The sequence below is a fragment of the Castor canadensis genome, chromosome 2 (genome assembly GCF_047511655.1).
Source record: "Castor canadensis chromosome 2, mCasCan1.hap1v2, whole genome shotgun sequence".
NCBI lineage: Eukaryota > Metazoa > Chordata > Mammalia > Rodentia > Castoridae > Castor > Castor canadensis.
The window spans coordinates 29,835,276-29,856,581 of record NC_133387.1 but is presented as its reverse complement, the minus strand read 5'-3'; the positions used below and the strand labels follow the sequence as shown (position 1 = coordinate 29,856,581).

The 21,306-nt window shown below is 35.5% G+C and overlaps 1 pseudogene; it reads left to right on the top strand.

Moving 5' to 3' along the window:
• The first annotated feature begins 4,813 nt into the window (after positions 1-4,813).
• Positions 4,814-12,600, top strand: LOC109702493 (hyaluronidase-4-like; annotated as a pseudogene).
• Positions 12,601-21,306: the final 8,706 nt, after the last annotated feature.

Below are 21,306 nucleotides of genomic sequence, written 5' to 3'. Positions count from 1 at the left end.
TGATTAAGTCATGCCACTGCTTCTTGTTTTCAGTTTTATATTGTATTTTATTTAATAACATGCTGGAAATGACAAGTTAAATACGTATGCTCTCTCACCATCTTGAGCCATTAGTTTTTCTCAGGATGTTCTTCATTACCATCAATACTAGCACATTAGGATCAATTTCTGTAAATAGTACACATTATATTACACCCAGCACTTATCTGGAAATCTTAAATATACTGTGTTCTTAACCTCCCTGTTCTCCACCTAAAGTCTCAATCAGAGTTTTCTTTCTTCCTTCTTAAGTCAGTGAATTCAAATTGAGTATTTTCAGAAAGGAAGGGTCAAGTATACAAAGATGCTTTAAAGACTTCAGTAGTAAAGAGATTTAATGCAAGCCTGCAGTTTAACTTGGATGACTGAGTCACCCTTGTAATGGTTCCCTGAACCAGAGGGGCATCCTTTGCCACTCAACCTCTGCTTTGTACCAGGTGACTACTAAAGGATCAGCAGCAAACAAAAACAAAGGTAAAATATACTTCTTGTTCTGTTTGAAAAATTCAAAGATTGTTTTTAGAAATCAGTTTTTCTGAGAGCAGTTAGAAGAAAACCAATTTTAATTTCTTTGAATGTTCTGAAATCCTTTTAGCCTAGCTTCCTTTATTGTTTAAGTACAATGCCTTTCACAATGTAAGCTTGTTTTTATGACCTGAGCATCCTAAAAAATACATTTGTCACTATTATAAGTTACATTTTTAATTTATAATTTCATTATAAATTATATTTGATAATGTTCTCACATTAATGACTATCACAGCTTATTTTATTTCTCTTCTGCTTGTACAGTTTCTCTGAAAAGCAACTTTATGCAGTATGTTGGTTTATCATTGCTTAATACTTAACTGGTGATAGCATCAAAATGTATTTCATAGAACAGGTTAGTAAGCTAACTGCAAATAAACCTTTGGAACATACAGCTTTATGAGAGACACAAAACATTAATATTGTTTTATAACAGATAACTCAGAAGAATTCCTCAAGCTGACATAACAGATATAAGTGCTTTTCATTACAGTGAAAGTACATTTATTTAAGATTATTATGTTTGCACAGTCTTTAATTTTCATAATTTAGCCTAGAATTATTATACCTACTATTATGGTTAATCTTAACAAATAGTTTAGGTTACACAACAGGGTTTAGAAAGTGAATTTTTTTTTATTATAAAAACAGATTTAAACTTTTCTTTGCAAATATTAATAAAGTAAATGAATATTTAGAAATTATAATCAATAGGCACTTTAAACAAGAAAATCTCTAGTAATTGGGAGCAGGACAGTTACTAGCCACACAGATAAATACATGGTTTTATTTTCCAGAACAGAAAGAGTAAGTACAAAAATTGGTAGGAGAAAGATAAATCTTAAATTGTTGAGTCTACTTGACAGAGAAAAACTTAAGGAGAAGTGATGGGCAGAACAACTATCTACTTTTGTGGCTATGTATATCACATATAAAATGAAAGATTTGAAAAATTACTAGTTAAGTTAGTTAAAACAGTAAAATTTGTCTCTGACTCCTTCATTCCCAGCTCCCACGTAACTAGTCTACAGGCCTTCTTTTTCTCAAACACCTCACATAAGACAAAACAGAAACCTCGTAAGATAAACCATCTATCTCTACATAGACATATGTTGACTTGAATAATCTTACTAATCATTTTGATTCTTTGTTTCATCTGTTTATACAAAACCTTCCTCTCCAAAGGCCTAATATGTTTTCTTTTTCTTAGTAGCATCCCTCTTACCTGACATGTTTGTCTTGGCTGGATAAACATTGTTATATATATAAAATATGCAATTGAGCACTAAAAATATGGGTTTTGACTTTGTCAGTACTCTCTACCTGTGCCTTACAATCAACATTTAAATTGTGATGCTAACTGTAACTGGGTTTTTTATGTTAGATGTATTTGTGTTCTCTAAGTACACCAACCTTCTAAAATGCAGTATTGTAAAAAGACACTGTACCAAGCCAGTGTCATCCAAATTAAGACTGTTAGTAATGCTAGCCTTTTGCAAGTTTGTGCATGTGTTCCTAATTGTAATGAGAGGCTTAATAATGGTGTATACAATAACAGTAATTGGACTGCTCTGTCAATTGCTAAGCTGTTTTAACCATAGTTATTTTAACCATAGTTATTTTAAGTTTGTCATTGCAGTTTTGATCTTTCTGGAAGATTTATAGACAAGCATCTGGAAAATGACTCTGATAAGTACTTATCTGTCAACAGAGTCAGACATTCTAAGTATTGGCATTATTTTGTATTCTCCTTTTAAAACTTTATAATTGTTGTCTGTTGACATTTTGCAGCATTGTTAAGATGACAGGACATCCTCTAGAGGACAGATAAAATTAGATTTAATGTACCTAACCCCAGCCTAACAGTCACTTCTTTTGAATATCTTTGTTGCTTAAATTTGGCCACAATGTTCTCATGGATACTGACTGCCACTTGACCTCTCTGTTACATTAGTTCCCCAATAACATGGGACCAGGTCAAACTTTCAAGGAGAAAGCTAATCCTGGTGATAAGGTAACAAAATGCCCAATCAGCAAAATCTCCATAAGCAACTGTTTTTAAAAAACGATTTTTAAAGGACTACAGTTAAAAAGAACTACGTAAAAAAGGGGACCTCCTCCAGACCTAGATGGAGTCAATTATGCCACCTCTCAAAGTAACCAAAGCTGAGAGTTTAAGAAAGGGGTTCTTGTGCATATGCAATCTGGTATCAAAGCCTTCCTGGCTTCTGGCAAAAGGCAAACTCACGTCTTTATCCAGGGCCTTCTGCTTAAGCAGAGAGAGTATGACTATTTCTACTGGCTCCAGATGTGTCCTCTTAATAAGTTCATAATCACGGGTCTGTTTACTCCCTCTCTTCTACTTTGTAATGGTGTTAAAATCCTGTTTGGAGACACCAGGATCTTCTTTCTGTATGGGATTGACTTTACTGATGTTTACCCTGCAATTGAACCTGCATCTGTCCCCTGGTACTCCTGGCTCCTAATGTAGATATTACCCTAAACAATCAGTTCTTAACTGCCCATTGTAGTGACAGTCTGAACAAAAAGGGCCATTCCACTCATCCTCCTTCTAATTGGGTTAGGGATAGCTACAGATATAGTTACAAATAGAAGGAGTCCAATATACTCTCTCGACAGTTGTCACTTTTAAAATGGAAAAATTAGATCCTCTAACAGCTGAAAAGATACTTTGTCTTTTTCCTAGAGAAATGGTCCCTGTGTTTGAGTTATGCCTGTTAAACTTGTTAACCAAATTTATCTTTTGTAGCACAAAAGCTTCTAAGGTCCAAATCATGATGCTTTAGGGCTATTGATCTCTGCAGATGGACTAGAGTCCCATGAACAACCTTCATTGGGTTAGACCAAGACCTAGACAACTGATGCCATCTTATGACTAAATGAGTCCTAGTAGGAGGGGGAATATACCTGTCTAGAGTAGGATGTATGTAGTTAGTCAGGTCAAGATCCATACCAGTACCCAAGCTGCACAGAAGACTGCAAAAGCTTTGGACATTTTGGCTTATATATTGAAGTATGGGCTCTAACTTTCCTTAGACACGTGTAGTGCAAAATTTACTACAGAGGAAGGGTCTATATTCTAGAACCTAAGTCAAATGACAAATGTGTACAATAAAGCCTAATATCACTGTGCTAGGCATAAGTGGAATGCATTTTCATTTTAATGGTATAGAAGAATGCAACAGTGTTATGTCATTAAAAGCTTTGATGAGTTTATTAAAAATAGTTATTTTGAGCTGGGTGCCATTGGTTTACCTGTAATCCTAGCTATTCTGGAGGCAGAGATCAAGAGGATAGTGGTTGAATGTCAGTCCTGGGCAGATCATGAGACCCTATCTTGAGAAAACACATCACAAAAAAAAGGGTAGGTGGAGTGTGGCTCAGGGTGTAAGCCCTGAGTTCGAACTCTAGTACCACAAAAAAAATTATTTTGTAGTTGTTTTACAAACAGATGACTAAAAAGGAAACTGGACAATGTAGTTGTTTTCTCTCCATCTCTTTCCACCTAAGCTCCTATTTTTCATCTCAGTTCATTTTGATGTCACATTATCCCAAATCTCTCTTTGCCACTCAATCTATGTTCTTTTCTTCCTACTAGCCCAGAAGTAATCGCTTTCATAAATTTTCATAGGATACTCATGATGCATTTTGATTATAACCAGTTTACATTGTCTTCTCTTTCATGTAATGTGACATCAATGAAGCTCTCCATCTCCATCTGTGTCAGTTTCCTCATGTGTAAAATGGAGATATAATTATAAGTCTTATATCATTATTATAAAATTAAATGAGATATTTACAAAGCACTTAGTACAATGCCTGGGATATAGTGAGCTTTCCAAAATCATGGTTAATATTATTTTACGTGTTTTTGATAGTGAGTTCCTTGTAGGCAAGGACCATATCATATTGTTTTTTTGTTGTTGTTGTTCTGGACATGGGGTCTGGTGCTCCACAAACATTTATTGAATTTCATTGCTTGTCCCTGAATAGAAGCCTGGTCACTACACTTGTTTCTACATCCCAGTTTATTTATAGATCTCTTTAAGACTTCTAAATGCCATGCACTTTTAAAATATAACTATATAATTGTAGCATTCATAAAACATTTGAGTATTTTTCCTCAAAATAATCATTAACAGAAAGTTAACTATCTCCACAGGTCTTCTAGAACACACTAAAGAAGATGTAACATAAGGTTTATGTGAAGGACATATGAGGTTTTATGAAGGTTTTATGTGAAGGACAATTGAGGCTTTGTTTTGCTCAACAAATGCACCTTATGTCATGGCTGTTTGTAATTTTTATTCTGAAGTCTATCTCTTCTCTAAAACCTGCTCTACTTCCATTTTGTCAAAGGAAGGCTTTTATAGCTGCTTGGAAAGCTCCAACATATCAGTGTTTGATTAAATATAATGTAAGACTGAATTTAAAAATATTTCAGGTGATTGGAAGTCCACTGTCCAAAGTGAGAGGGCAAAACATCACTATGTTTTGTGTCAACAGATTGGGATATTACCCATGGTATACATTATAGGTGGTCCCCATTAATGGGGGTCTCCCCCAGAATATAAGCTTGCAAGTACATCTGGAAAAAGCTGACCAAGATATTAATTATTACATTCCTGCTGAATATTTCAGTGGACTTGCTGTTATAGACTGGAAATATTGGCGCTCACAGAGGACCCAGGAATGGAACACAAAAGATGTCAACAAATGTCAAGAGAAGTTATTTCTGATATGTTAAGAGAATGTATTAACCAATGATATTTAGTCAAAGTAACTTTTGAGGAAAGTGCAAAGACCTTCAGAAAGGAAACTATAAAACTGGAAATTAAGAGTTGGCCCAAGAGAACTTGGGTTATTACTTATATCCAGCTTGCCACAATTATAATGTTTATGCCCTAAACTGTAATGGATCTTGCCCAGAAGAGGAAGTTTTGAGGAACAATGAGCTCTCTTGTGATGCTTTATATCTTTCTATTGGTGTCAGGAAATCCTTTGAAGACAATGAAAATATTTTGAGATTCTCAAAATTTCGGGCACTTGAATCCATGAGGATCTCCACCATGACATCCCATGAGTCTGCTCTGCCTGTATTTGTCTACACAAGGCTGGGATACAGAGACAAACCTTTAATTATTCTTTCAAAGGTAAGAAGTTCCTTGTCCAATGGTGGGGGATTTCCTCTTTCTCTCTCTCTTTCTTTGTTTGTGTGTGTGTGTGTGTGGCATTTTTTTCAAGATAGGGGCTCATGGAATTATTTGCCCAGGCTGGCTTGGAACAGAGATCCTCCTGATCTCTGCCTCCTGAGTAACTAGGATTACAGGCGTGAGCCATCTGCACCTGGCTCCCCACCCCCCTTAAAAGAGACATTTCTTTGTTACTTACACTTTTTTATGAATAGCAATTTAGCAGGCTTTTAGATAGAGTTCCTCCTGAACTATCAATCTACTTACATTCTTCATTTATGTAAACTACATTTTTTTTTTTGAGACAATGTCTCACTATGTAGCCAGGCTGGTCTCAAATTCTCCATCCTCATGCCTTGGCCTCCTGAGTGTTGAGATTACAGATTTGCACCACTATGTCTGGCTGTAAACTGAATGAATTTTATTTCTTATTTCTTATTATTATTTTAAAGAACATGATAAGGCAGGAAGTGTTAACTATGACACCAAGATCTACCATATTTCCTGCTCCCTAACTTTGATTGTACTCCCTTAAGATGGGCCAATGGGCTGCTGTGAAAGGTTATTGAAAATTGTTGGTAAGCATGTTAGAGGATGTTTTAAGTTGGAGTTGTTTGCTCATACATGTGGAAGAGGAATAAGAGACATTCTTGCTTCTGGTTTCACCATCTCAAATATCAAATGTGGAAAAAATGTTTTCCTTTAAATGTAACATATGGTAAAAGCACGAAAGATGTACAACAATGTAAATATACTTAATGCTATTGAGCTACACACTCAAAAATGGCTATGATAATAAGTTTTATAGTATTATGTTTTTTTATCAAAAGTGAAAGTTTTGAGTTTTAAAAAGGTACAAGGGAGTTGCAACTTTGCTAAAAGTTGATAAATCTATAGATTTAGCCATCTGGGTTATTGTTGCCTGTATGACCTGTGTGCTTTTCTAAATTCAATACTTAAAGCTTTGGCAGCTGTTCTTAAAATCATAAGTTAAAATTCACAGAAAGGAAGCTTTATTCTGTTCATTTAATTTTACTCAATTCATATATGCTGCCCAAGACTTCATACATACTATAACAGTAAGTTTTGAAACAGGTGAATTTTCAGCCAGATTTTCTTTCCCTTTGCTATGCAGCTACTTAAGCAGAAACTTCCACAAAAAGTAATATACTCTATCAAATTCGAAAAATTATACATAAACATGCTACACTGAAGAGACATGAGAAATGTTCAAGTATTCTTATTTGTGATATGGCTATACTTTAAGATATGATTGGATATCAGAATTTTAATGTATTTTAACAGAGGCATTTCCATTTTCTCCACCATTATAAATTTCAATTTACCAGCCTGTATTAAAACAAAGATGTCAGTGCTGGGCATCTGAAGAAGCAGTCTCAGGAAGACCCCAGGGACTGGCAGGAATCTGTGGTGTACAATAGAGAGTGGAGTATATTCATCAGAGGGAGAAATAGTGGATATGTGAGAAGTGTGGAAAAACTATGCCTCTAAGACTGTTCCTGAGGTGAGAAAAGAAAATATTCCTTACTGTGAACTGATATTCATATCATCCAGAAAAGTCAGCTGTAAAAAATTGAATGAATGATGATAGATATGTGCTCTTGGGAAGATTTTAAAAAGTTATCTAAAGCTTTATAAAGTAATCTTTACTCTGGGATTGAGGGTGAAATAAACCTTGTTCTATTTATCTCTTCCTTTTCTACATTTAGTTCAAACAAGTTCATTTCTTTAGTGCTAATAAATTTGTTTTGCAAGAAGCAATAAACTTTAAGTGTCAAAGTTCATTTCAAAAGCCTAGTTTAGACAAGTGTTCCGTCATTCTGCAGACTTCAGGTAAGCTTCTTTCTTTGGTAGTGATAGTTTTAGAAATACTCTCTTTACTCTCAGGAAGGAAAAAACAGCAGTTTGGGCCTCATCTCATCCTGAATCTTCTTTCTTTTTGAAAGGCAAGCTGTTTTCCAGGTGTTTTAAAACATCAGCCTACCAACCACTGTATGCTATCCACCATAATAATCTTCCAATAAAATTAAAAACTGGTATTCATTTGTTTTAACTCTAAATGACTATTAAGGGCTTCCATTTCTGATTTTCTCAGAGATATCTGCATTTTAGAATGCAGCACACAAACATTTAAGAGATTAGAAAGAAGATTTAGCAGTAAGTAGCAAATCTCTTAATTTCCCTGGAACTCAGTGCCTCAGTGTCTTAATGAAAAAAAGGAACCATGATCTACCTTACTGACCTAGCATAAGTATTATAAAAATGAAAGGAGAGAGGATGTGTGAAAATTTGAAGCACTATAGAAATATATGTGGTGTGGCTATCTTGTTTTAGTTAGTACCAAAGCCTTGAACTCAACCATGGTATAGCTAAGAATCTCAGGCAATAGCCACAGCTTGGAGGAATAACAGAAACAGTAACACCTTGTTTCACATAGAAGATTGCCTGTACTACCTACATATGGGTACAACCTATATATAAATATATAATCTGATGGTATGCTTTACAAAAACAGTGAAAGGAGTTTTCCTGGCTGTAGATTTAAAGATTTTTATCCCTGTAAATAATTAGTGTTCCCTCTGGAAACACACAAAGGAGATGGTTAGCAAGGCTCCAGCTCCGCACAGGGGACACCTTACTAACATGCACTCTGGTTAGTGTCAGGGACCAAAACTCCAGCGTGGAGGATGAATCCTCTGGGCATCCCTGCCCTCAACTACTGAAATGTTGACTTGAGCCTGGGTGGGAGCAAGGTAACCCCATGCCACACTGTGACCTGGGATGCTCATTTTTACTACATCTGTTTTGTTTCTTATTTTCTCTTTTCATATGACAACATCCACATGGCCCTTGCTCTCAGGTGGTCCCTTGCTCAGTACCAAAGGCATCTTGCCTGTTACTATCATAGCAGGGTAGTCCCTTGCTTTTCAGATCCCTAAAACATAGCAGCTCTGTGATTCATTTAGCACCCTCCACTCTGTCAGGTGTCAGGGAAATGATTTGGTAAGAAATTTTCATTGTATCTGCTACTGCCTCATCTCTAGTTAACATGTGCTTGAAGACTTGACATTTTTAATCAGTCCCAATAAACTCTTTCTGATAATGACATTAAAGGATGCATTAGGAATAAATTAACATCAAATCCAGAGGTTGTAGCTGTCACCACAAACACCTGTAGCTTCCATAATTACTAAATATAGATCAACAACCTATAATACAAAAAGCAAATGCTGTCCCATTCCTCCCCTGATAGCAATGTATTAAGTTGTTGGGGACTTCTATCTCTCTGAATATACCATGTGACTCTTACCTTATTATACTCAGGGATGTCTCAAAGTAAATGCAGTAAGAGGTTCTGCTTCCTCAGGTCTTTGCCCAGAGTCAACAGATATGGACCCTGTGGTGTCTGTGGTCTGAGTGCTGCACTGCTGTTTCTTCCTCTGTTTATCTTCATCAGACCATTGACAATTTTCAAAATCTCTTCATTTACTCCATTCCATTTGAGTCTCACAGACACTCCCCTTCTGTCATGTGGGCTCTGACTTGTTCACTCAATTCTATGGTCATACGGAATGGAAACAGATGTGAAGCTGAAAGGGAAATTAGTTTAAACCAAAATTACCAGAACAGGGTTCAGAAAAAGGAAGTTTAAAAACTGGCATTTTAAACCTTTCATTTGAATGGTAGGCTGCAGATGTGTCAGATAAGGAAATTCATCTCTCAAGTGTTGATAGTATATTAAAAGTTGATCAAGACAAAGCACACTTTAAAATTTTCGGTTTTATTTCCCACTGAATCATCATTTTCTACCATAGAACTGGGGGAAATTCATCAGTGGAGTAAAAGATGAATTTTTGCTATTCTAAAGAGAGAGAGAATATATTTTAATGAAGTAGAAAAACAACTACATACATTCAACTCTTATTTTTTCCTTGAGATGCCCTAGCTCTGTGTTAAACTTTAAGCACAAAACAATAATCTCTTAAAACTATAAACCCCAAATTCTTCTTGCTGAAATCTTGTTTTCATCTCTCTGAAGTATTCTGGGAAAAATCTTGGTGGCTTTTCCATTGCTAGATGAGTCATAAATAAAATTTATTAAATCAAGTAGGTTGCAATTAAATGTAGATTATTTCAGAGACCAAATATAAAGTATGGATAAAATCAGAGCCTGGGTGACTTTTGCTTTCTGACTGCACTGGGGTTTGGACTCAGGACCTTGCACTTGCTAGGCAGTCTCTCTACCACTTGAGCCACTCTGCCTGGATGCCTTTAACACTGTCCCCTTGCATGTTTATAATCAAAATGATCCAATCCCATGTGAGTTACTGTGAAGGTGAAATTCTACTGCAGCATATTACAAAACAGATAAGAAAACTGACTAAGAGGATTGGATTTGGAGAAGGAAAACTTGGATTTGGTTTATGATGTATACAGACAGCTAGTTTGTGAGTATATGTTCCTAATCAACCTCAAATAAACAACTTTTGATGACTATTTACACACTAATTATCTTCAAAAGAATACTGTGAATGGAAAAAATGTAACTTTTTCTTTAATAACATTTATATGCTGTTGCAAATGATTATAGAGTGTGACTTTGAGCATCGGTTCATTTCATATTCGTGTAACTTTAAGAAAGTGGAGAATTATTTCTTCTCTACTCACTTCTGTGCTCAGACTAATCCTAATCCTTGGTGGATTAATTTACATTCATATTAATAATGAACTCTACTCTCTTCCATCTAGCAAGATCTAATTAGTACCATAGGAGAAAGTGCTGCCTTGGGAGCTGCAGATGTTGTTATTGGGGTTATTGAGTTTAACATCCTATAAGGTAAGTCAGTACTTTGAGTATTTATTGAATGTTTTTAAAAGTGTTTGCTCTATTTTACTGTTGAGTTCACTTTAATCAATGACTCATGGCTCCCATTGTAAACCATAGTAAAAGTCCAAATCAGTGGTTGGTACATAGATAGGGCTCAATAAATATGGATAACTTCTGTGAAGATAACATTGATGTTTGTTGAATATTTGCTTTGTCTTAAGAAAGTAGCTAAGAGACTTTGTTTTGGATTTGCTCACTTTCTGGTCATATGAGGTACTACCATCATCTTCATTCATAGATGAAAAGGCAAGGGAGAAAATTGCCTTAGGGTATCAGAGTTAGGCTAGTTGATGGTGGAGCTGGCATTAACTATAGACCGTTTGATTCTAAAACCTTTGCATTGAACAACCACATGTTATATTCTATTTTGGCAATCAGGAACATATGGTAACACTTTAATCTTCTCATTGAAGTAATTTTCTCTTTACAGAAGAAACATCCTAAATTAATAGGATTTAAAATAAAATTTAAATTCTTCTTAAAATTTCTCTCAGTCGAGATAGTATTTATTTTTCTTCCTGGTTTTCATAATCTGCCTTAATAACAATCATTTCTGTATTTCCAGATGTCATTAGCTTATATATCTAGAGTATAACACATTCTTCCTTGAGTTGTAATACTGGTATCCTCAGTACTTTTGCTTAAATTGAATTTTTGCAAGCATATAATAATCTGACTTTATTCTTAGAATTTTGTTGGCTCAGTTTGTTGCTACTGAGATGTCATTCATGAAACCATTTATGACTATGTCCACTTGTGAGAATTACATGGAGACTGAGAAGCTCAATCCCAACTTCCCATGTGTGATATTTCTACTCTAGCCCTTAAGTGGCTCATGAGAAAAGTTTCATCAAAAAGTGGTATCCACAAGCCAGGTGGCCTTTGTTTAAAGAACATAATAGGAATCACACACACACATACACACACATGAAATTATTCAGTCAGTCTTATAACTTTTCTGTGTTTGAGTTATATATAAAAGTGTACAACCCAGAACAGTTGATGTTCAAGCGTAGTCAACAGGAAAATCCAGAAGGCTACAGGTGGATGTTCTAAAACAAATCTAGAATGTGATGTTTCAGATTCTAACACAGTTATGAAAGGTATCACATACCTGAAACACAGACATGGTACAGCAGCTCAGGATGACTTCTAATTTTGGTTTGTTCCTTTTCTTTGCATGCCCATTAACTTGGGGGCTAAAACAGGGGTAGTTAAAAGTACAATTTGGAGGAAGAAAAGGACCCTCTTCACCCTGGGCTTAGTTTGTAGTGGGTTTAGTTTCTTCTGATTGTGACATATTCTCCATCTCCTATCTTGGACCTCTCCATTTTCTGATCTGGGACCCATGGGTTATAGTCTCCAGGAGCCTAAGAATTTACCAAATGGAATGAAGATATTTGGTTTCAATCAAGTCCAAAGAGTCACTGTGTGGGTTTAGAAGCTCTTAACTATATAAGGATCAGGAGATCCTCTAAAACCCATTTGTTTGTACATTTCTAGGCCAAATGTACAAAGGTGAAGCGGTTTGTGAATTCTGGTTTAGGGAGCTACATAGTCAACGTGACAAGAGCAGCTGAGGTATGCAGCCTTCATCTCTGCAAGAATAATGGGAGGTGCATAAGGAAGATGTGGAAAGCTCCCGACTACCTCCACTTGAACCCTGCAAGTTACCACATAGAGGTAGAGGCCTCTGAGGATGGGGAATTTATTGTGAAGGGAAGAGCATCTGATGCAGACCTGGCATTGATGGCAAAGATATGTTCCTATCATTGTTATCAGGTAAGCAAAGGGGCTGATTGCAGAGAAATGAAGGAAGCTGCTGGTTGCTCTGGAGTTTAATTTGTTTCTTATTTGCTAATAACAGCATGTCTACTAGTTTTATCAGGGTATTGAAACACTCAGTTGTGAGATAATTGAGTTGAAAGAGAATTGTGTGGCCTGTGGATTAGACCAACAGGGAAGAGATGAAACCTATGACAATGTTTTTCTCTTATGAGTTCCTTCAAGAGGTATTATAAGTAGACATTATTCTTGTCACTTAACATGAATATTTGCTACCAATTTGGTTAGAAACCAGATTGAAGAGTGCAAATCAGTGTACTCCTTTTCCTTACTGGAATATTTAAATTGTACATAAATGAAAGCTACTATTTTTTTGATTTTGTATGAATGTACACACTTAAAAATGGACATATAAATATTAAATTATTGATAAAAAATTGTGCTTTTTCAGCTAGCATCTTAAATGGCCAGATTAACAATCATCTGATTCAACAGAAGCAGTCATCTTAAGGTATACAAGACCTGGTCAACTGATCCACCAGAGAAGATCAAATGCAGAGTTTCTGTCCCAGCCTCAGATTCAGCCTAGAATTCTGATTCCCCTCCCACACTGCATTTAAGGAATGGCATCTTTGCAATATGGTACCTCTCTCATTAACCTTGAGTCTGTCCCTCACACACTGCCAGTCTGAATACTGTGAAAGGCTCTGAGATAATATTCATGCTTGCCTAGGCTGACAGTATGATAGATCCAAAAGCTGGAGTCATGTTAATAAAAATACTGTTCATGACTGTTGCAAGTGAAATTATTGTTAAAAAGAGATTTAATTAAAGACAGTTAAGGCACTTAGAAGTGCTATTGAAAAGGATGCTTTTGAGGAATATTAGTTATTTTTGCTTCTCTTCTCCCTCCATAAATGAATTTTGAATAGTGGATTCGGAGTCACTTTGAATTACATTTGAATTATGGTTTTACTACCTGTCTGGATATATGACTTTAGGCAGATTATTTATATTTCCCACTTTTCATCTGAAATTTGGTAATATAATGCCTACTTAGCAAATTATTCTGAGGAGTAAGTGCAATAACACATCCCTTACATAATGAACTGTCAGTACATGTTGGAGACCCACACCAATCTCTTAATCATCAAAGCAATGGCAAAGTTCAAGATAAAGCAGTTTTGGGCAATTTCCTCTTTCTGATGCCATGTTCTGTGTGTAGTCACTTGTGTACTGTGTTCTGCTCTTGAAAGACACGTTCAGTGGATATGGGTTCCTTCTCCTGAAGACAATCTGATTGGAAGATGCTCTGAAGAAAGTCATGATACTGCTGAAGGAATGATAGTTGATTTAGCCACCTTTTCTACCTCTCTTGTTTGTCTGTAAAACATTTGCAATCCAGGTATGCTCTTTTCAACTTTGTGTCCCTGCTGGTCAGAGGTTGCTGACATTTTTAAGGTCCCATTCTTAAATGTAAAATCTAAACAAAAAAGCATTTACAATATCATAATTGAGAAGCATCATTACAAAGATTATTTTTAAAACAGTTAAAATTATTTTCATATCAAATGTGATTATACAATAGAAAAATTATAAAATAGGAAAAATAATAAAGGAAATCAGGAGTCACTATAACATACATTAGAAACTATTACTATAGTTTTTTCTAAAAGTTCTTTTAAAGACTTCTTTACATTACTATAACAATAATTTATGCATATTTTTGTAAACTGAAATTTTTCTCTTAAAGATGATATAAGTTTTCCTATTATTTCATAATCTTCATAGATTTTACTAAAAAATATTTTTTTTTAGTGAGACTGAGATTAGAACTCAGGGCTTCATACTTGCAAAGTAGGCATTCTTCTGTTTGAGTCATACCTCTAGTATATTTTGCTCTGGAGATGGGGTCTCACAAACTGTTTGCCCAGGTTGGCCTCAGACCTCAATCCTTTCAATCTCAGCCTCCCAAGTACCTAGGATTGCAGGCACAAGCCACCAGAGCCTAGCTTAAAATCATTTTAAAACCATACAGTAGTCTGTCAACTAGATTACCACAAGTTAATTAACATCCTTAAGTTTTGGTTTTAAAAGTCAAAGTTTTACTATTTAGTTGCCTTATCAAAGACTTTCTAGATCATTACCTTAATTCCTTCAGTCACTCATCACTTGAATGAAACATATGAAGGGTCTTGTTTTCTTGAAATTTACATTCTACCTGGGAAAGATAGAATTGAACACACAAATAAGAAATTTATATTGTATGTTATGAGTGGAAAATCTATGGGAAAGCTAAACCAGTACAGAGGAGTGGGTTTACAATGGGATTTTCCATGAGTTTACTTCAAGGAGGAGAGAGCTTGGAAAAGAGGTTCAGGCAGCTGGTGCAAATTTGATAATGGTCTTGATATATTCAAAGAGCAAGAGGCCACTGGAACTGGAATATTGACCTTCACCATAGATTTCCTTTGCTTATTCTTTGGTTTGTAGCAATGGTTTAACATCTGTCATAGACTATATTCTATTTTATGTATTATATTATGGCTGTATTTACATTTATTTGTTTTCTGTTTTCTCTTACTAGCATGTAAATCAGAAAAAGAGGACTTCATTGGGTTCATTGCTACAACAGTACTTGTCACAATGCTTGGCACATAGACAGGTATTTCACAAGTATTATTAATCAAAGGAATCAATGAGTGACCCAGAAACCTGAATCTGTAACATCCGTAAATATGTTGTTGTTTCTTTGTAATTTCTTATTCTGCACATCAATAGTGCGATATTGCAAAGTCATTCTCAAGCATTACTTCTACTCTTATCCCAGTGCATTACTTTGTGAAATCACATAGCTTAACTCCCCTGTGAAGAGTTGAAACCTAGAGAGAAAAAATAGAGCCAGTTAGAGCCAGTTAGTAAAAGAGCCCAATCTGGAATCCTGGTTGCTAGGTCTTTCCATCATAGCGTTGTCTTCCTCATCTTATAATTGAATCCAAAATACTGGTTTTGGTTTTAACCTTGAATTTAATGCATTTTTGTTTTTCTTAATTTCCACTGCTACTTCTGGTTATGTTCAATCCATTTCTAGTTCTTCCAGCTGTAGGTTCTCTATGGATTTAATTTGGCTTACTATTCTGGGATAGAAAATCCACCTTCTAAACTGCTTATGACATTGGCTTCTTAGGATCATCCTAACTTTCTTTTATGGAAACACCAAGATGCTCACTCAGTCTTCCTAATCTTTGGTGTTCTCTTTACTTCTTTTCTTTTCTTTTTTTTTTTTTTTTTTTATGGCATTGGGGACTGAACTTAGGGCCTTGTACAAGCACTTTACCCTCTGAGCCATAACCCTGGTTTGGTGCTGTCCTTAAGAACAGGAGATTATATTGTTACCTTTTGTCTTTTTATGTAGATTTAATGAAACCAACTAGATAACATAGTATAAAAATAGACACACAAAAAACACTAGCAAATGTTAGATATTGTTATCAAGTACTTTGAATGATGATCTTTATACAAAAAAGCTGTACTATACTAGGTACAGTATTCTGAGAAGGTCCATGAAATCTTATAAAAAAACTGACTGTAGAAAAGGCTTATCTTAATCATTTTAGGTAAGCACTTACATAATTTCAAATAAATATCTCCATTTAAAAGTATGTATAAATGCTCTTTGTATGTTTGCCAAAGAAAAAAAGGATTTCTTGGGTTGTAAAAATAGATGAAAAATTATTCCTCAATAAAGTCATGGTGGTAGCTCAATCACCAATTTTTTTTGCAGTTAAAAAGAAGAGAGACAAGAAAGGGATAATTCTTGGTTTTATTTCTAGTAGCTTTTGTTCTTAGTCCGGATTAGCTCTTTGCCATCTCATTCCTTTTTTTATTATAAAAAATTTTATTAGGATATATTCATTATAAGGGGGGATTTGTAATGACAATTACTATTATTCTTATATTGTGTGTTATTTACATTATCCCCATCATCTTTCCCTTTCAGCTCTCTCCCCACACCACTTCAAGCAATTGCAAGAGGTTTTTTAGTTCCATTTCTTATAGGTACGTGAAATTCATTTACCATATAACATCATCTTAATCTTCTTCCTCCACCCTCTCCTCTCCTGCTAGTATACCTCCCACCCCCGAACACTGTGCCTATTTTACAATCCTGGTTTTCATTAATATTTGAGTTGACATTCGAATGGTGTGTCAACTCAAATATTAATATGTATGCCCACTGTGGTGTGCTTTACTTTGGTCTGTTCAATCCTTTTGAGTACTCTTCCTTACCCTTTTACCTCCCATTCCTCATTTTTCAATAGCTTTTAATACACATCCTTATATCCTCTACCTTCACATCTTATGTTATGCAATATTACTGATGCTCTATCATTTTCTTTTTCTTTCCTATTTCACCAAGTTCCATAGAGTAGTTCCACTGACACAAACATGTTCTATATCTGAGTTTGTATATGATCAAGCTTGTTTTTGTGTATATGTTTATCTTTGGATCTATCTTCTACATATGAGAGAAAATATGCATCTTTTGTGTTTCTGATCCTTTAGCCATCTCATTTTTGATGCGATATGTCAAGTCAGCACATGTATAAAATAGTAAACATTTCCTGGTGAATGTTGCTTAAATCAGATAATCCTTGAGAACTCTGTCTTGTCAGTTGACTGTTCTAGTTTTCTGGCAGCCTACTTGATCATACTTCTGAAACCTTCTACACTAAATGACAACAGTTAATATCCACACATTTAATATTAGAGTGGATCTTTCAGTTGCAAGAATAATGACCACATATAAACACAAAATACTAAAAATTTAAGGTTGGGAAGTTCCTTAGAAATGTTTCTTATAGAGGAGAGAGAAATGAAACCAAAAGAATTAAGGGAATTCTCTTCTCAAGTTCACAAAGATAATTAATAGAGCTAAGATTTTAGTTCAGTCCCCTTCATACTGGTCCAGTGCTTTTCCCCAACCTAAGTCTACAAATCAAATAGGTAGTGTTCAAAGAGAAAAATGACTAAATGAAATTAATTACAATGAATTTAAGATAATAAAACTAGGAAAAATACCTCATATAAAAATAAAATGTGGAAAAGATTCACTATGTTTCCTTTATAAAAATTACTTTAAATTGATAATTTATGATTACATATATTTATTTGGTACAAAGTGATATTATGGATTAAGAATACAATATGGAATAATTAAGCATGGTTAATTAGAATATCAATCACCTAAAATGCTTATTGTTTTTTGCAGTGAGAATGATTGACATTTACACCCTTAATGACTTTGAAGTGTAAAATGTCCTAATACTATTTTCATCATGCTGAGAAATAGATCTCAAAAGAAAAACCCATTCCTCCTAAGACTCTGTGTGCTTTGACCATAGTTTCCCTATTTTCACCATCCCCACTTCACCTCTGTAACCATGCTTCTACTCTGCTTCTATGATTTCAACTTTTTTTTTTTTTTTGGCTATACTGGGGTTTGAACTCAGTGCCTACACCTTGAGTCACTCCACCAGCCCTTTTTTGTGAAGGGTTTTTTGAGAAGCTGGGCTGGCTTGTATGATTTCAATTTTTTTTATATTTCCAATATAAGTGAGAAATATGACATTTGTCTTTCTGTACCTGGCTTGTTTCACTTAACACGATGTTCTCCAATTCCACCTGTTGTCACAAATTATAGCATTCCCTTATTTTTTAAGCCCAGATAGTATTCCACTATGTATGTGCATCACATTTTCTTTATTCACTCATCAGTTAGTGGACAGTTGATTCTATAACTTGTGAGACTGAGAGTTAGGAGGTAGGAACTGGTTAGTCATGTTAACGAAAAGGGGACCCTATGGAATGCACATTTGGATCAGAGGCAAGATAAACAGGATGTAAAGTGTCTTGAAACCATTCTAGGCACCTTGAAACTGCTAACCTTGAGACCACATGTGATTGAACCCAGGACCAATCAAATATGGACAAAAAAGCACGCATGGTGAGCAATTCAAAAGAGCCAATGGTATTTGGACATGGTGGGCTTCCCTTCAACAGGGAGAAAGAATTTATAAAACCCCTAGGCAAGGGAGCCAGGAGCAAGCAACAGCTGTTTCTTTCTTTCTTTTTTCTCCAAGTTGAGTCTTTTAAAAATAATTACTATTACACTGTGGTGGGGGTACAATTGTGATATACACCAAAGTTGTTACAATCTATCATGGTTGAATTCACCCCCTATCATTCTCGCTTATCTCCCCACACCCATTCCTGGAATAGTTCCAACAGGCCTCATTTTTCCATTTTCATACACGAGTACATGATATTTCCACCATATTTACCTTTCTACACTCTTTCCTTATATCTTCCTCCCTCCCATTGGTGCCAACCCCCAGACAGGACCTGTTTTACCTTCCTGTTCTCTGTTTTGAAAAAACATGCATTTGTTTGTTTGTATTTGTTGTACAAGGAGTTTCATTGTGGCATTTCCATGTATGTATGTGTTATAACCCGAATTGGTTCATCCCCTCCATTTTTCTCCTTTCTACCTTAGTCCCCTTCTTATAGTAATTTCAACAGGTTTAAAAATTCTATATTTATTCTTGTACAGAAAGTACATCAACCATATTCATCTTCTTAACTTCCTTCTTTTATCCTCCCTCTCCTGTTAGTGACCTCCCTTTAGTGTGACTGGTTTTTCATAATATTGCTTGTACTTGTATTAGGCCTATTTTCCACATGTGAAAGACACAAAATTTTGTCATTTGCAGGTAAATGGATGCAACTGGAGAACACCATCATAAGTGGTTCAGCTTTTCTGAGACCCCTCCAGTATGGGACCTTTTCTTCTCTTTTCCTCTCTGCTTAATAAATCTCTGCTCTTTGTCATCTCATTGTCTGTGACTTTCATTCTTCAATTTCATAAGACTAAGTTCCCAGGAACTACAGTGAGACTATCTCATCACATGGATATTGTGAATGGTGCTGCAGTGAACGTGGGAATGAAGCCAATTTTTTCCAAACCAATTTCGGATCTTTTGGGTAAATAACCAGAAGTGGGATTGCTAGATCATAAAGGATCTGCTGTATAGTTTTCCATAATGAATGTGCTAGTTTGCATTCTCACTCTCAGGTAACAAAGACTCCATTTTCTATACATCCTTGTCAAATGCTTTCTATTTTTGTCTTTAACAATATCTATTCTGACAGGTGAGAGGTGATATGTCATTGTGTTTTTATTTGAAATTCCCCAATAATTAACTGTATTGAACATTTTTTCCATGTGTCTGTCTTTTTTTGTCCGTCTTTTTTTTTCCAGAAATGTCTGTTTAAGTCACTTACCAGATTTTTAAATGGGTTATTTTCTTGCTATTGAGCTGTTTGGATATGAATCCTTATCAAGTATTTTGACTGGCAAATATCTTCTCTCAATCTGAAAGTTGCCTCTTTACACTATTGTTTCCTTTACTGTGAAGAAGGTTTTTAGTTTGATGTTATCCCGTTTGCCTATTTTTGCTGTTAGAAGGAAAAAAAAAAAAGAATATAAAGTGTTAAGAGTGCCTACAGAACCAAAAAGAAACCATTATGTGAGTAGACAATTGCATTATTGTAGGGTGTACTCTAACTGCTTTTGCTAAAAAGCATGGACTCTTTACTCAAGACATGAGTTAACTCAAAGAAGAAGAAAAGTGTGACATCTCTCCTTCATTTTGTGTGTCTTTGCTATAAGCCATTCTCCCTACAGTCACTTTGCAATCACCTTGGATTCCAGGGAAGACAGAACTGATAACATCTTTATAACAAGGGACCTAAACTACCCCTAACAGTAAAGCCTCCTCAGGATGGACCACCAGCCAGACAACAACAACTCTAGATTACAACTCCAGAATCTTTCCCAGAACAAGGACTCAGATAATATCAACCAGACTACACCTGTGACTAGGACTGCTTAACTATGCATACCTTTGTCCTCTGTCTAGTTCTTTGTCTGTCTACATCTATAGCTCATGTTTGTACCCTGAAGATGGCTGAAGATGGGCTAAGCACTTACTTTGCCTTTTCCCAGGGCATGTACTAAGTTGTGTAATAAATCTTCTTTCTCTGCCTTCATCATGCCTCTTTATTTGGCAGATAGGAGCAAGTGGTCAGACTTGGCCTAAGAGTATGGGCCTTGAGTTCCAAACTCTGGTTTCATTATGAGAATTCCAGAAGGAGAAGAGATGAAGAAAGACATAAGAAACATAAGTAATGAAATGATAGCTGATAAAAATGTTCATGTCTTGGGAGAAATACAGATCTATGAAGCTCAAAGAACTTCAAACTCAATACAAGGTTCTCTTCTAGGAATGTTATAATCAAGCTATCAAAAGTCAAAGACAGCTGGGTGCCAGTGGCTCATGCCTATAATCCTAGCTACTCAGCCTGGGCAAATAGTTTGTGAGACCCTATGTCAAAAAAAACCTGTCACAAAAAAGGGCTGGTGGAGTGACTCCAGGTGTAGGCCCTGAGTTCAAACCTTAGTACTAGAAAAAGAAAGAAGAGAAAAAGAAAAAAGTCAAAGACAAAGATGTCTACAAGCAGCAGGAGAAAAAATGTCAAGTCACTTTTAAGCCAGTATACACTAGACTAACAACAATTTCTCAGCAGAGTCTTCAGATTGGGAGAGAATGGGGAGATGTATTCAGAATGCTTATAGAAAAAACACTGTTAGTAAAGAACTCTATATCAAGTGAAGCTTTCTCTCAGAAATGAGAGAAGAATGAAATCTCTCTTGTACAAGCAAAAACTGAGGGAATTCACTACCATTAGATCTGTCTTACAGAAAATGCT